This window comes from Triplophysa rosa, linkage group LG18 (assembly GCF_024868665.1).
Source record: "Triplophysa rosa linkage group LG18, Trosa_1v2, whole genome shotgun sequence".
Classification (NCBI taxonomy): domain Eukaryota; kingdom Metazoa; phylum Chordata; class Actinopteri; order Cypriniformes; family Nemacheilidae; genus Triplophysa; species Triplophysa rosa.
In genome coordinates, this window is record NC_079907.1 from 2,281,495 (window position 1) to 2,298,136 (window position 16,642).

The 16,642-nt window shown below is 38.1% G+C and overlaps 1 long non-coding RNA gene across 1 annotated transcript in view; it reads left to right on the top strand.

Moving 5' to 3' along the window:
* LOC130568752 (uncharacterized) overlaps window positions 1–16,358 on the top strand; it is a 32,148-nt gene extending 15,790 nt beyond the window's left edge. Inside the window, exons 2-3 of the long non-coding RNA XR_008964752.1 lie at window positions 13,974–14,162; window positions 16,258–16,358. This is a non-coding gene — a long non-coding RNA (uncharacterized LOC130568752). The remainder of the gene's footprint in view (window positions 1–13,973; window positions 14,163–16,257) is intronic.
* The last annotated feature ends 284 nt before the right edge of the window (window positions 16,359–16,642 follow it).

Consider the following 16,642-nt stretch of genomic DNA (forward strand, 5'->3'; position numbering starts at 1 on the left):
AATTTACAGGCAGAAAATAATCTATAGATGTGATGGAGTGGAACATTTCTCATCAAACTGTGAAAATTCTCAGATCCCAGAAGAACGGCGGCTCGGCGAAGTTCCATCTGCGCAAATACGAGCTCGGCGGAACGCGGACTTGAGCTCAAAATGAGAAATTTGATGGCACGCGCGGTGAGTGTCGCCCGCCTAATTTTAACATCTGAGACTAGACTGAATACCTCCATTCATTTCTGGATAATTTAAAAGGCTTCAGACCGACTATTTTTTCAAATCCCCTGTGTGGCTTCTCAAAACTGATGGCGAATCTAAAACAATTCATCGTTGCGGCGTTGATCCATTTTCACACCACTTGCAATGTTTTTGACATAAAAAACATATGCAAAAAATAGCATGATGCCATTTTAGGGTTCAGCAGGGTGCCGAAAAGATCATGAAAAGACAAATTATGACTGTAAAAACCAGGAATTAAGTAAACGGATTTTAAGTGAATAAACAGATAAGCAACTCAAAAGAACCAAATCCATAACCTGTTGAATAAATGTTATATTTTATCACAACTACTTGACATAATTCCCTAAAACTAACAGTCTAGACGTAACGCGGCATGGCCCGACTCGGTGAATACTACATTAGTCTAGGGAGACGCAGAAAGAGGTCTGCGCGGGGGAAAAAAACACCCGACGAAAGACTGTCAGAGAAATCGATGTGCCCACACTCGCACGCAAATCTCCAAGTGATCATTAGTTTGTATGCGAGCTCGGTTTCCATAAAAGACCTTGAGGATCCTTATTGTAATTCCAAATTGCTCAGGCAGGTATATTTATTTATATTTTGAAAGGGGGAGAGGCAGCGGTCGGGACGACCCTCGACTCTGAGATACCCTATCCACCCCGCAGCCACCCGGCAGCTGGATCACGCGGATCTGACAAGTATGCCCGGCGCTGTCAGATTTTGTGATGTTGGGAATCTATTGCTGTAATTGACAACGCATTGAGATGCTGAAAAGCCAATGACTCCAGATCGCCTTTCTCTTCCACGCCGGCCTCTCTTAAGCCTCGCGGATAATAGCTAGAGGGCAGATACTCGAGTATGACCAATCAAAACAGTTTATTAGCTGTAGATTCAGTCGATACGTGGCATTGACGGACGTTTCTGCTCGTAACGGTAGCAGATGAATTCTAATTATCGTCAAATTAAAGTCACTGCATAATTGATAAAAGTTTAAGAGGTTGAAGCAGAATTAAGCCATTGAGATTCACTGCCATACTCCAATGCACCTCATACAACATCTTTTTTTGTGGAAAACAGGTTAAATTTTAAGTTTTTAAAAAACAAAGACACATCATTCTAACCTACCGATTCTCACCGGGCACCACTCTCTCTCTCTCTCTCTCTCTCTCTCTCTCTCTCTCTCTCTCTCTCTCTCTCTCTCTCTCTCTCTCCTCTCCTGCTTCTGGAGTTTAATTTCTCTGATAGGCTTCACTAAGCAAATGCAAATGTGTTTAATGATTTGCATCACTAGATCATTTCTGTGTTTAATATGCTTTGGTATTCTGGTCAAGGACCCAAATTTGATTTGGAGGTCTTTGCTAGCTCCCAAAGACAGACCTAATCGCATATGCCGTATAAGCACGGCCCAAAATGAGGAAGAAATTACACAATAGGTTCCCGATGATGGAATTATTCCACATGCAGGTTATGAAGCTTTGTAAGCTTACAGGTAAAATTCACTCCGGATGAAGTGTTATGAGAGTGCGTAACTACAGCTTGTTTAAAGGAGCTGCACCCAAAAATGATTTACCCGCCCCTCCAAACCTGCATGACTTTATAAGAACACAAAAGATGAGTAGAATATGTTCACAATGCTTCTTGGCATACAGGCATAAGACATAGGCTGCCTAGCTCCGAACTACTTAACATCATACACAATATTAAGCTTTTCATGAGGAAAATCCATGTGACAAAAAAACACACGAGAATGTGAAGGAATTTTGAGAGCTGCAGGGAGATAAAGATGATCCGTGAATAACTTTGGCCTGTTCCTCTCACGAGTACAGTGCATCCTATTCCTTTTCCATAAAGATACAGCAGGGCAAAAGGTAAAACACAAAAAGAAATAAAGAAATAACAAAAATACTTTGATGTACTTCCCATAGCCACAGTCACTTAAAAAATGAAAACTGTGGATTCAGAATGTTTGGCTAATAACTTTGATAGATAAGATTCAATTACTCATGAAGTGTCATCGGCACCTGTAAGTTACCCTGAAAAAGTAATTGATTACTAGTTACTAATTGCATTTTCAATAGGGTAGTTAGATTACTGTACAAAGTACTCTCTCAAAAAAGTATTTAATAACTTATTACTTATTACTTTCTATATCCTACATCAACCTTGATCAGTTGTGATTAGAAGTGATTCAAGGATAGACGTGAAACGGCTCTTTTAATTCATTCAAATAAATCATATAAAACTGCATAAAGTATTCTTATTAACTGACCCCAAAGTATTACAAATGTGAGAAAGATGAATTAAAGCATATGTTTTAAAGTAAGACTTAAAAATGTTGATGTCTTTCCACTATTGTATATATTACACAGTATTTAGCTCAATTATATCAGAAGTAACTGTAATTAAATTACAGAAAAAATAAGAGTAATCCCTTACTTAACTTTTTCAGGAGAAAGTAATTAAATTACAGTAACTACTTACTAAATAACTAGTTACATCCGACACTGATCGGCACTTTATATTTGCACCAAACTGCAATAGATTCTACTTTTTTTAGTCTAAACATCCTTAAAGCAAGATATATTTACCGAAGCAAAATACAATCTAGTATAATTTTGTTACGTTTATGATTGTTTTCCAATAGGGTAAAAAAGAATCCCTTCAAAAGGAAAAACAAGATTATTTTTCTTAGTCAGCTCGCAATAAGCATCAACCTCACAAAATTCTTAATTTCTCTTCCATAAACATGTAATGTTTGATTTTTTTTAAGTAGCCTACGCATTGTTTTAAGGATGTTTCGATAATTGTGTTGGGAAACAAGACACAATAATTACTAATAACTACTAATAAGACTAACAACAAACTGAAAGTGCTTTTTTGAGAAGTCATGACTGTAGCAAGTCTGTTTTGGAGGCAGAAAGGTTTTAAGAGACTCTATGTGACATGATGTGGCTAAAGGTGTTTTAATGCTGAACTTGAAACCATTTAAACCAAGTACAACATCGGTCCTGTTTGACACACAGTTCAAATCACAAAGCACCTGCAGACATCAACATATAAAGATTTCCTTAAAGCATAATTCTGCATTGTATTCATCGCTCACTGTGCTCTCTCTCCCTCCTCTGCCATATGAAATTAAACATTATAGTGAAAATGCCAAGTAAGCACGATACCTCACCCATGTAATTTTTATTAACCACGGCGTAATGCATGCTTAATGTCTGTTTTTTGCTACATTGACTTAGGGTATGGATTGCTTAACAAACATCATACTGGCCTTTTATAATTAAACTGAAATAATACTGATTAAAATGCCATGCAACAGCCTTCTTGAGTTTGTTACATTAGTTTGGATCATTAACTCGGGAAAAGCTTATGTTGACAGACATCAGGAGGGAGGGGACGGAAGGGCCTGCGCAGAGCGCTGCTACACTACAGCTGAAATACGCAAGAATCTGTGCATTCTGCTTCTGCAGATGGGACGTGCTTCTGGACATATGATGTACCACATGGCACCAATAAGCCGTACATAACTTATAATGGAAGCAAACAACACGAGGCGCAAGTGAGATCACTGTAGAACTCAACTAGAATGTTCATATCTGTACACACAGTTTTGCTTGTCACAGCCAGCGGTCTTCAGGTTCACCGGGGCAGGCTGGGATAAACAGAATAAGGGCATATGAAATTTTATTATAACAATATATCAGCTGAGTTGTAGGAAGGCCCACATGGGTTCACATTGTACAGTAAAATGTGTTAGACACAGCTTAATATAGAGAGAATTACTCTCAAGAAAACATGTCCAGGTCACGTTTAGCCCCAAAATCTAATAGAAAGAAATACAGTTTTTTTTTTCGTGACAATTAAAACGTTGGCCCCAAAAGTCTATCATCATTTATTCACCCTCATGTTGTGCAATCTGAGTTTGTGGTTTTACGTCTATACAATGGAAGTCAATGGGGTTCGGTTTTGTTTGGTGACCCACGTTCTTGAAAATATCTTCTTATGTGTTCTGCAAAAAGAAAAGGTAATATGGGGTTATAATGTCATGAAGGTGAGTAAATGATGAAAGAATTTTCATTTTTGGGTGAACTGTCCCTTTAAGTACCACCCTGTACTCATTATCTGAGTGTGTCAAAATATTTATTCATATCGTCTCACTATTCTCAACGATCACACTTTATTGTTACAAAAACCCCACATATACTAAAAATACCTAAATAAATACTATAGTATAACATTTTGGTAATTGGTGACTAGCATTATTTTTTAGATTATACTACTGAATGGTAGGTGTCTATTATGATAAAACCTCAACACAATACTGTAATTCTACAAAAAATAATTGAATCATATACTATAAAAATTATATACAATTAAAACACTATACAGATCATTATTTTTTTATATTATAATATTACTGAGGGGATGGTGGGGTTGCCTGTTATGATAAAAATCACAATACAAAAAAAGGTATAAATCCTAAATATTAAATGCACATATTAAATTAAATAATATAATTTTATAATAATAGTATGATCAAAATATAATACAATTTGTAATATAATTTATATTTGAGGTAAAAAGTGACCCAGGCATGTCCACTAATCTGTATTTGAAAGCATGTTTTGAATGAATGAGGGATTTATATAGTGTTTTATTGTGTATTGTTGTACACACAAAGCGCTTTACAGTCATATGAGGGGGGTCTCTCCTCAACCACCACCTGGATGTTTTGGATTAGTCAAAACAAATAACATGCAAGGGCCAGGTTGACCGTTTTATGTAGCACATAAGTTTGAACCCCAAGCCTTCTGCATGCACATCCCGTGTGTTCCCGCCCACAGGTCAAAAGATCATCTTCACAGAGCTCCTAATGACCAGACAGAACAAAGCAGGAGTTGAATTAGATTTGCACACAGGCATCATCTCTCTGCTCAGATACCTCACCAATCATGAGGCTGTACGGTGAGTACAGTAAGTTTGTAGTATCACCAGCACACCTATATTAGAGCTCTCTCTCCCTGCAGTGTCCAGGGACAAATAAAACTGCTGAGAGAAGATGATGGTGGGGCTGAGGATATACAGTGTGTGTGTGTTTGTGTGATATATGGGGGGAAATGTGCATGGTTCAACACTATCACAGTCATTACACATATCCGGCCGGTGTAGCAGAACAAGCAAAAAGAAAAACCCTGCACTTTACATTGTCACCAGTATCTCCGCTCTTAACAAGACTGCTGGCTGGATTCTAGCACGGAGCAGTTATATCGGCCATAGACCAGGAGGGAACATCTCAATATAAGTTCAAGAGAAAGCACAACTGAGAACATGACTGTCTGGTTTAAATTAGCACTTTGCAAAATGGGAAAATGCAAGAACACAATGGGAGAAGAGAAAAGAAAGGGTGCCTGCGTGTTATTTTTTTCAGTTCAGGGGTTGCTTTTATTGTTGCTGTGATACCATACAAATCACCGCTATATCACAAAATGTCCCCGGTCAAAATTGGCTGGAGGCAAGTGATATCTCCGAGTAAACAGTATATGAAGACCATATCTTAAAATGATAGATCACCTCATTTTCCTGTGACAGAGGTCCTTCCTGCCACAAACATCCGTCACTGAAACTTCACAGATGGAGAGAGAGAGAGAGAGAGAGAGAGAGCGAGAGAGGGGGGGGGGAGGCTCCAAAACCCAGTGAGCTGCCTACATAGGTTGCATTTTAATAAACTGCAAAAATCTTTCACATTTTCCAAATACGACCTAATTTTAAGACTGCACATAACCTTTGTAGGAAAGAAAACACATTACGATGAGTTTAGTAAAAAATAAATCCAAGATTATCTACAAAGCAGGAGAAATAACTTACTCAATACTTGAATGCGTACTGTAGTAAAGCCAACACAATCTCACGGCAAAATCTTAACTATTTTACGATGTGGATAATTTTTATTATATAATATTTATATAATATTTATTTTTACTATAAGTCTGACTTTAACCTGAAATAAATTGTGTGTCGAGTCTGGGCGATTTATCATGCGATTCTTATGCTCTCAATTTCTCAATGAATTACGGTTAAATGCCGCCACATCCGAAAGCCAGAGGGCGCTCTTGCGCAGAAACACCGAATATGGGAAACAGAAGAAGAACTATTAGTTCCAGGAAATGACAATGGTCATATTCTATCGCTGTTCTTCAAAACTTTTCAGGTATTTTCATGATAATAAAGTATATTTATAGTGATGATATTTGACGAGTGTTGCCTTTTCAAATGCACGTTATAGACGACTCAATCTCTTAGTGATTTTAGATAGAGCAGTACTTCCTACTGATCAGAGCCGTAGCTCACGGAAGAGCTGTGCATGAAACACAGAATCGATTTAGACATGTATAATTAGCGTGAATCGCGATATACATTGCACACTTAAGGGCTCAGCATACTACATTCGAAATCGAAAAACGACCATCTGTGACCTGATTTCGAACAAAATCTGGTCCAAACGACAATTCGGACCCCAAATTGTTCACATACTACCACAGAAGTGAGCTGCCTACAGGTTTTGGAACAAAACAACATCATCTCATGGAAATGCGTAACTACGGGGTGGCTAAATCGTATGAATTTGTACACTTCTTAATTGTACGTTTTAGGACAATCTGCTTTTGCCCCAAAAGACAGTTGGGTTTATAGTTGGGTCACATGATACAGATTCATCCAAAACTGGCACCTTTCAGATTCACTTCATTTGGAAAGAAGCAGGTAATGTTTATAAGACAAGGCCAAATTTTTATTCGCCTGTAAACTTGTAAATGGCAGATTTTTCATCAGCCCTAAAGACGATCTTCAAATTATTCCATCCTCTACATCTGACACATGCTTCTAATTCAATCTCTCTGAAAAGCATCAAACGATGATTTCTTTTAACCGATACCAGCAACACTAACTGTAATAAACATTTCTGCATCTAATGAGGCCCTGAAGGCCGGTGTCAGATTTATAGATTTATTGAAGCTCCGCAACATTATTTCCAGCCCAATAGACTTCCAACTTGACTTTCTGTGCTTACAATGATTTGGGAGCGCTGGAAAAAAAAGTGCCACCTTCTGTTTACAGCGCACGCGGTGTTTGATGTATGAGCCGACCTTATTGCAAATGAGCACTACATAATTGTGCGGGAAAGGGAGGAAGGAAAACACATCAAAACCGTTTTTCATTTTGTTCATGTATGAAAAATTCAAAAGGCTGAAAATCGGGGTTCAACGAGTTTGGGCAGGATATTATTTTCCAATATTTCGATCAATTTATCTGTCACCCCATGCTGGCGAGTGAAGGCAATTTAGCTGGTGAGGTCCGAGGCCGAGATGTTTTTAGAGCTCCGTGTCATATGCCGTGGGAGCGCTGGAGTCGTTTGATTTCAGGAGAGCTGAAAAAGATCCTGATATCAATCATTCCCACTCACCTCTGGCTAACGCCACATTTGTACTCTCGCTTTTTCCTGTTTGGAGGAATTTTTTGAGGCAGGGTAAGATGAAGCACAAAGAGGTTAAATGTATGCAAATAATTCAAATGATAAATATGTTAATGTATGCATATTGACTGTTTCAATTTGAACACTCAATTCAAATCAGTTCAAAGTGCCAAATGAAAGTAAAAACTGAACAAATAAAGTTGGCCAAACACAATAATAGGCCTAAATGATAAATGGAGTGGCAGTAAAAATGAATAGCAATGAAGTCAAATCAAATGATCTACTTAAATGAAGTTTAGATCAGAAAGAAGTTTAGACATGTAGGATGACAACACATTACAGGATGAACTTTCTCCAGAACTCCACGTGATCAAAACCACCATAAACAAGCGCTGTGATTAACAAAGGTTTATGATACTTACACTTTTTGTCTATCGGGATAATCTTTTTACAAACTAACACAATATCTGCTATTTTTGAAGCCTAAATGCAATCACCAGAATTAAAAAGCTAACATGACGCTAAACAGACTAAACTATGGTCGCTCGATATCAACATCACCACCACCAAGCCTACGTCAACTTTTAAAAACTTTAATAAAAACGTGTTTCCTGGTGAGTAATTACTCTGTGAATGAATATCCATCCAGGTTTTTAGAGTTTTGTGTCCATGTTGCATTATTTGGGAGATTTATACGCGAGATGACGTTTAACATCTCCGCCAAAGGAAGTAGATGCTTTAAGCAACTTGTTAGCCACCGCCGTTTTTAAGACACGATAAAGCATCGAGCGGGTTTTATTCTTAATTATGTCATAACTTAAATACATGACAAAGATTATAGCTATAAAACTGATATACAAGGAAGTCTTGGAAGTCACTACTCATTACAATTACAATAAACGGTTTCTGTGAGTTTACTTGCTTAGATATAGATTTTAATGCATTTATCATGCGATTATTTGAGTCCAATCACATAGCAAATAAACCTGCCAACTTTATCAGTGTAAATGCCACAGCAACAATATTTCAGATGTCATTACATGCAGGCCGCGAAGATTAAAGGTAAACATGACCTTGCATCATTTATCCTCAGGACAGAAAACGCAAGAGGACAGCCGCTACGCGTCGTTCCCCGTCTGCGTCTGTTAGAGCTCTCTCGTCTCCGAGAAATGGAGGGAACCAAATTAATTCAGTCCATCTGTGTCATTTCCTGTAGCACATGCGAAAAACTAATTAGACTTTGGAGTGTCTCTTTTAAAACAAACATGACCTTACAACCATCAAATACGAAAATGTTCGGTGTGAACAAAAATATATTTAATTAATTAATGGAAAAATGTGTTTTGATACGTCCATGCTTAAATACTCCCGCAATAGGCTGGCGTCTTTTTAACACTGCACGCATAAACAATAAACATGCCCCCTCATTTGCATGTAAATATAAACAATACATTGGCATATCAGGATTCCAGTCACACATACACTGTGCTATCAGCTTAAATTTCTAAGTGGCAAGGGCTGACAAACAATGATTTTTTTTAAAGGCTAAGGATTCGGCTTTTTGTCTGGCTAAAGCTACCCCTGATTTTATGCACATTGTTTTTAGTTAATGATTCTCAGCTGCTTGTTGTGCCTCTGATAGCATGAAAACCAACCATATGCTCCAGCAAAAGACAAATGATTAGCAAATGAAATTCTGGACAGCTGTCTGACTGAAAGTGTTTGGTTGATAGCATTCTGCTATCATAATTAGCTTAAGCTTTGGGTTAATTAACTTTCTACCTGGATATGCATAATAATAGCTCAAAGTGTGCGAGAGAGAGAGCGAGAGAAAGAAATAAAGAAAAAAACCCAAGAGCTTCTACCACGTCAACAACGGCGCACGTTTTTTATTCGCCATTTCAAGAGCATATTAGAATTTTGAGAGTGATTAATCCAGGGAATATTGTGGAATACAGTAGATTTTATTTGCACGGTAGATAATGCTGAAACAATTGGAATCTATTATATGGAAGAATGGCATTTTCCTGTCGCAATTAAAGTTTCTGAAAGCAATCACTGATTTTAACTGCTTTTGTTGGTGGAAAGAGGCGCTCTGGCAGCCTTGTAAGGAATAAATGTACAAAGGCCGATTTAAAAAACGACTGCAGACGCTAAATTAGGAACGGCGCATATCGGATGTGTTTTATGAATGTTAAATGTGTTCAGACGTATGACTGAGGCATTTGTTAACATCACAGGGATGACATGTTGGCTTTGTTTTGATGTCGAGTTTCCTTTCTGGAAACTAGCTTTCTGGACTTTTTTGTTGACGTTTGGCCTCATGATATATAAGACAATTTAGTTTTCAGGTTCAATTTAAGTTCAGCTGTATCGACAGCAACTGTGACATGCTGGTTACAACTACAGAAAAAACTTGGCTCTCAGTTTGCAAAAAATGAAAATATATGTGTTGATTTCATCAAAAAGCACAAATGGCACAAACTTCACCCACAAGACTTAAAAGCAGATCCACCTAAAAATAACTGTTTACTTCACAGAAGAATTAATAAAAAACAATACAACTTTAACAAGCACACTGCACATTGTTTTAAGGAAATTCTCACTGTAGACTGAGTTTAACCCACAAAAATTCCTTTAAAATTCCTGAAAGTTTATCATGCGGTGAATTAGTTTGGTAACAGAATTCATGAATGTTCAAACCCTCAGCGTGGTCCTCATTCACCGAACAGCTTCATTTCCTCTCCGACATACCGCAAGTTCATCTTTTGGACCTGTGTGGTTTGTAAATCAATTTTCTGAGCGTAGTGGAAGGCAGAGGGGACGACTGCGTCCCTTTCCACTCTTGTTTGCATGATTTACCAAAGCGCAGTGTAAGACGCTCGTCATCTTAAGGGGACGCTGAGGGAACACGCAGGTCAGCAGTCGGAATTGTGAATTTGGAGAAATAACTGGGGTTTACATGTCCCAGAGCACCGCAGATTCACACAGCCTCGCAGCATAGACCCTTAATTCTCTGAAATCAGTCGTGACTGTGAACAAGACTGGGATGCATTTGCTTCTTCTAAAAGACGGTACGAAAGGTGGAAGAAAAAATGAAAGCGAGAGGTTAACACTTAAATAAGCAACAGATCGTAGTTTATTTAATATTGGGCCAAATATTAAATTCCTTTCCTGTAGCTCGGTGGTTCGAGCATGGCACTAGCAACGCCAAGATCATGGGTTCGATCCCAGGGATTGCACGTACTCAAAAACAAATGTATAGTATCATGCAATGTAAGTCGCTTCGGATAAAAGCATCTGCAAAATGCATAAATGTAAATAAATGTACATACTGTAATATGTTTTTTTAAAGAACTACTTTACTACTGTACACCAGGAGACAACCATTTCCAAAATAAACAAAAACTTTTACGTGTGAAATGCATCATTTTAAAGTAAAGGTGCAAACATTATTAAACATCCCCATGATGTGTACTGTAGGGCTTCATATAAAAACCACACCTGATTGTTATTGCTTAATGATAAATGTTCTCCTGAAATACTAAATCAAAAAATATAATCAAACGTTTTGAAAAAACTTTGTGGGTAAAGCATCTATGCTTTAATGTTTTGTATATGTTTATACAACGAATACCTAACAATAGAGAGAGATCACCTGATCAGACATGTCAACTCGGTCCATCAATCAATCTTTTCCTAAGATTATAGATGTATGGGTTAATGCAATCTTTTTTTCTGACAACTGTTTATGTAAATTCCATTCTGAAAGAAAACTTAATGCAAGATCACAGCCTAAATAAACTAAAGCTTTTGTTGACAGCTGTCATAGTTTTAAAATGAACCCTTATCATATACATTACCTCAGATTCTCCCTGAAAGACGCTACACTCCAGCGCTACTGTGTGCACAGGCTTCAATGCTGTATCCACGTCATCTTTGATGCATAAAAGCCAGGTAAGGTACATTTCAAACGCCCGCTAAAATTTGCGAAATCGACGTCACTGTTTTTTTTAATGGGAATGGAATTTTCAACGACCAGCGAGCTTTTCCAATTCATTTCAATGGCCCAGCGACAGGTTCTCGCGGTGGGTTGTGGGATAGACGCAGGCGCCGAGGACTCGCGTTTACGCGTTCCAAAATTTAGGCGGTATGAACGAAATTGAGTGGATTACTTCCACAGCATTGTTATTCAGAAATCGTGAATACGGTGCAGGTGAATCAGAGAATGTAGTTTAAAGTCGTGTTAATGGACGATAAGACTGAGCTCTCGCTCCGGAAATAACAGTTGAGTTGTGACAGAATGTGAGCGAATTTAGTTTTTTTATTTATAAATGCAGAGTGTTTGAGTGTTCACTCAAGATTGACGCAAACGTTATTTTGTAACAGGTAATTTAATATCGACATTTTGCCATTGTACACTAGAGGGTGCATAATACCATTTTATTAAAGCTACAGTTTGTAAAAACCGCCGCTAGAGGGCGCACGATCAAAACAACAACAATGCCGTAGCTTGATGACGCTGTGAAGGAGCGTGGGATGATGGGATCTGTTGTCTTCAACTCCACCGCTGATGGCCATCAATCAGATGGGAATGAAAAACCATGTTAGCGGATGAGGTAAAGTAATACAGTTTTATAATTGTTGCGTATAATTGTGGTCCATAAATAAGTGACTGCTCGAAACAAGCTAGTGGCTTGCTAGAAGCTATACACTACTTCCGCATTTGTCCACGACGCTGTTGGTGTTACGACGGTTTCTGCGTCAGTAAAGGCGGTAACAAAGGGGAACGCGGATATGACGCCATTGACAGGCGACTGCACAGCACTGTGTCACTGTTTAGAATGGCGATTTTCTCACGATTTACAAATAGTTGGAAACATTTGAGATATTGTAAGTACTCAGCTGAACAAAATATATAACACTGGCCTAGTGGTTTTTGGATATTTTACTGCAAAATTGTTACAAACTGCACCTTTAAACTCAAACATGTTTTGGCACATGATTCATCAACTACGTTTAAATGTTATGTTAGTCCCTAATACAATATTGCGTGACATTGTACAGTTTTTAATGAATGTATTTGGATATCTTCCCATACAGTACTAATAGCCTATATATTTTGAACTGCTATAGTGAACACTGGATGGATTGGCCGGAACACCCCTTTTAACAGTTTACATAAAAAAGTAAAAAAAATGGCAACAGAGGTTTTACATAAAACTTTTATTAGCACATTAATAGTAATAATAATTTATTACAAACAACAACAATAATAGCCTACTAATTATCAAATTCTCGGAATCTGTGAATGTTCCCTGAATATATATTTTGTACTGTAAATGAAAATGTTTTGTTTTTCATCATGTTATCACGTTTTTATTGTCTTAGTTAGCTGTATTTTTTAGGTATTATTACTTAATCAAAACAAACCAACTGCAGTTTGACTGATATTATTTGGAATGCACAATAAAAAAAATCTGTTTTTGCACATGAACGTCACATATTATAAAATTCATGAATATTATGATTTTATTGTTCACAAAATAAAACTATAATAATGTATATCAGTTATTGGATATCCAAAGGATTTATTGGTTGATCTTTAAAAGTAACCCAACCTATTCTCTCTGAGGTCGTTTGCGTGTCACTGAAGATGCATCCGTCAGGAGACAGCGGACCATAATATTAAGAGTTCCCAAAATACTTTCTGCCAAGTCTACGAACCTGCCCGATTCATTAAAAACGTAGGAATATTGCAGAACAGGTGAAAATGTCACTTTTATTTACTCTTCTGCCTTCATATTTTTCTATTCTGGGGAGTTCAAATAAATGTCACAACTTGCAATACGGCATGTGGGAGAAACATGTCTTTAGTGGCTCTTTAATGTAGCTTAAACATAGACATATGGTCACGGGAGGATATGTCGTTCGGTGTAGTTTACATTTACATATCGATTAGAGTGATTAGCACCTTGCTCCACTTCAATGCACCACGGCAAACGTCTGTAATTGAACACGTGTGCTGACATTTATTTTATTTGTCTTTGATTCATCTTTAATAAAGCGCTCTCGGCGGCTCCAAACACTCTTGACTCAGGCGACCCGCCGCTTCTCTCTGTTTCAGAGTTCTCATATGCACAGTGTCTATGAATTTAAACCGCAGTCTTGCGGGAGCTCACCTATGCGTGGTGGAGATTTCATTTACCCCGTATGCTGAATAAACCGCCATCACACCCCCCTTTTTCGCTCTCTCTTTCTCTAGCCGCCTGAGACCAGCATGGATTTTACACGGTCACGCAATCATCCGGTGGGAAGCCTGAAATGCAGCCACTCTCAGGGACGATATTGCCTGCTGTCGTGCGACCGTGACCCATGATGCAGTGCAGAGGCCTTAAAGAAACCAGCCATGCTTCGGAGTGTCAGAAAACGTTTATATACGAGGCATTTGCTGGTATATTTTTCAATAATACAATTTTCTGACTACATTGATTCCTTCGTGTGAAAACTTAATGTGTGTCCATTGTTTTTATGTCTATTAAAAGGATAGTTCACCCAAAAATGAAATTTCTCATCATTTACTCACCCTCGTGTCATTCCAAACATGTATGACTATCTTCCTTCTGCACAACACAAAAGAAGATATTTTGAAGAATGTTGGTATCCAAACAACATTTGACCCCATTGACTTCCATTGTATGGACACAAAACCACTAAAACATTTTTCAAAATAGCCTATCTTCTTTTTTTCTTCAGTCATATTTAGGTTTAAATTACATGAAGATGAACAAATGATGACAGATTGTTTGTTTTCGGGTGAACTATTACTTTAATGTTCATTTTTTTGGCATCCCAGGATGCATTGCACAGCTTTGTATATACATTGTGTATTACAATTTATTCATTTCTGAAAAGCAGCAATTAAAGCAGTTAGTGTTTCAAAGCAGTCATACCATCATAACAAGGATGTAGTCTAAGAAGGCAGCTCCCTATGTAGACAGCTTTTGGGACACAATTTCCGATCTGGTTTAATTGACAGCCATCAGTTATTTCCCTTTTATTCGATGCGAGCAAAGCCAGTTGGTATAAAATCTAAACACAAATATAAGAACGCTAATCTTAGAGGCAAACAAACACATCAACCATTAAACAAATAAGAAAAAATACAGTTAAAAGTTTCTGTCCCAGGGCGACGCGTGCTGTGTTTACTGCGGTAACACTTTCCACTCAAACAGAACGCTAATAGAGCTGGATAATGCCTTTCTCCCGTATCCTTCAACTAAAGGGGGATACACGTCAATTGTAGTGTCGGCCTGTGCTTAGCTCTTATCTACAGCAGCCACTAAACATGGATTTGGAGAGCGGCATTCGTAAGGGTGGGGGGACAGCGTTTGCACCCAAACCTCAGTGGGGAATTACAGTAATTTCCCATCTACTGAGTGTGTAAGTGCGTGTGGGTCTTAGCTTTGGGTCTGACTGTGCCGGTATTTGTGTATGTCGAAGATTACCAGCCCTTAAGAGTAATCAAGGTGCGAGCGGGGGGTGGGCTGTGGAGACGGAGGTCTTCACGGGGGGATTTGTAAGGCAATTGTGCCGCTGACACAGGCAGGACTTAAAGCAACATGCCTGGCTGTTCACAACATTCTTTATGCGTCTCACAAATCTGGTGTCATTAGGCTGTGTGTTAGCACAGGGACGGTCGGTCCTGAGAGGACGGATCTTCTGTCCGGGTCAGCGGTGGTGTCTTTATTAGACTGCGGTGTGCTGTGTTTGAGGTTGGATCATGTGTCTTAGGAGAGTAATGAATGGGGCGAAAAGACTATGATTTTTTTTGCATTTTGTGTTCGGAACGTTATTGTGGCATTATTTTTTATGGATATTTTTATGTGAAAACAAAACAAGCATACTGATGATGAGAAGTATTATTACGTTTGATCTTTTTGCGATGTGGTGATGAGAATTTTGGGGTGGGTGATGTACAAAAACGTAATTGTCCTAAAATAAGCTTCATTTTCTATTTTTTACTATTTCTTTGTTTTTATGAATTAATTATGTTCTTAGAAATTTAAGAAATTTCACTCGATCACAAGTTCGGGTTTGTACCTCTGGAAACACATTTTCTGTCACTATGTTTATTTGTTTTGTATTAAGGGCTGTCGATTAATCGCATCCAGAATAAAAGTTTGTGTTCACATATTTAATATGTCTGTATACTATGCATATTATTTTCGTATTATAAACACATACACATACATGTATACATATTTAGGAAATATTTACATGCATTTATTTATATTTACCATAATTTAAATTCTTAAATATATGCATATATGTGTGTTTTTCTGAGTGAATGAGTACACATGAATACACAGACATATATTATGTGAACACAAACTTTTATTCTGGATGCTGTTTGACAGCCCTACTTGTAATTTATTTCTTTGAATACCAAACCTATCATAAAGATGGCCTCTTAAACATTTCTCATCCTCCCTTCTCGTGTTGACCCTCTTTAAAACGATGAACCGATTGTCTGATTGTTCCCGTAGGACAGCGTGTTTCTCCATCTTGAGAAGGATCAGTGGTTTAACCTGATGTGAAAGGTCACGACCCGCGGCTACAAGTCCTCTTCTCCTCTAACTGATCATCACCGTCAATCATAGACTTCGGAGTCTCCCGTCGGCACGTACTGTACAGTCCATCACGCTTCCTCTGAATTGCAGAAGATGCAGAATTAGAAACGCGCTTGATGTTGCAACACCAGTGGAGCCGAAGGTATGCTGATGACAGAACAATTCCCTTTTTGACAGTTTAATTTGCCCCATTCGCTCTTTTTCTTTTCCGATGGACAAGAGCAAAAGGAGAGCTGGTGCGGAGCCTTCTGCCCCCTGCACAAAGTGTGTCAAGCGCCGCTGACACCCTCCACCCGAAACG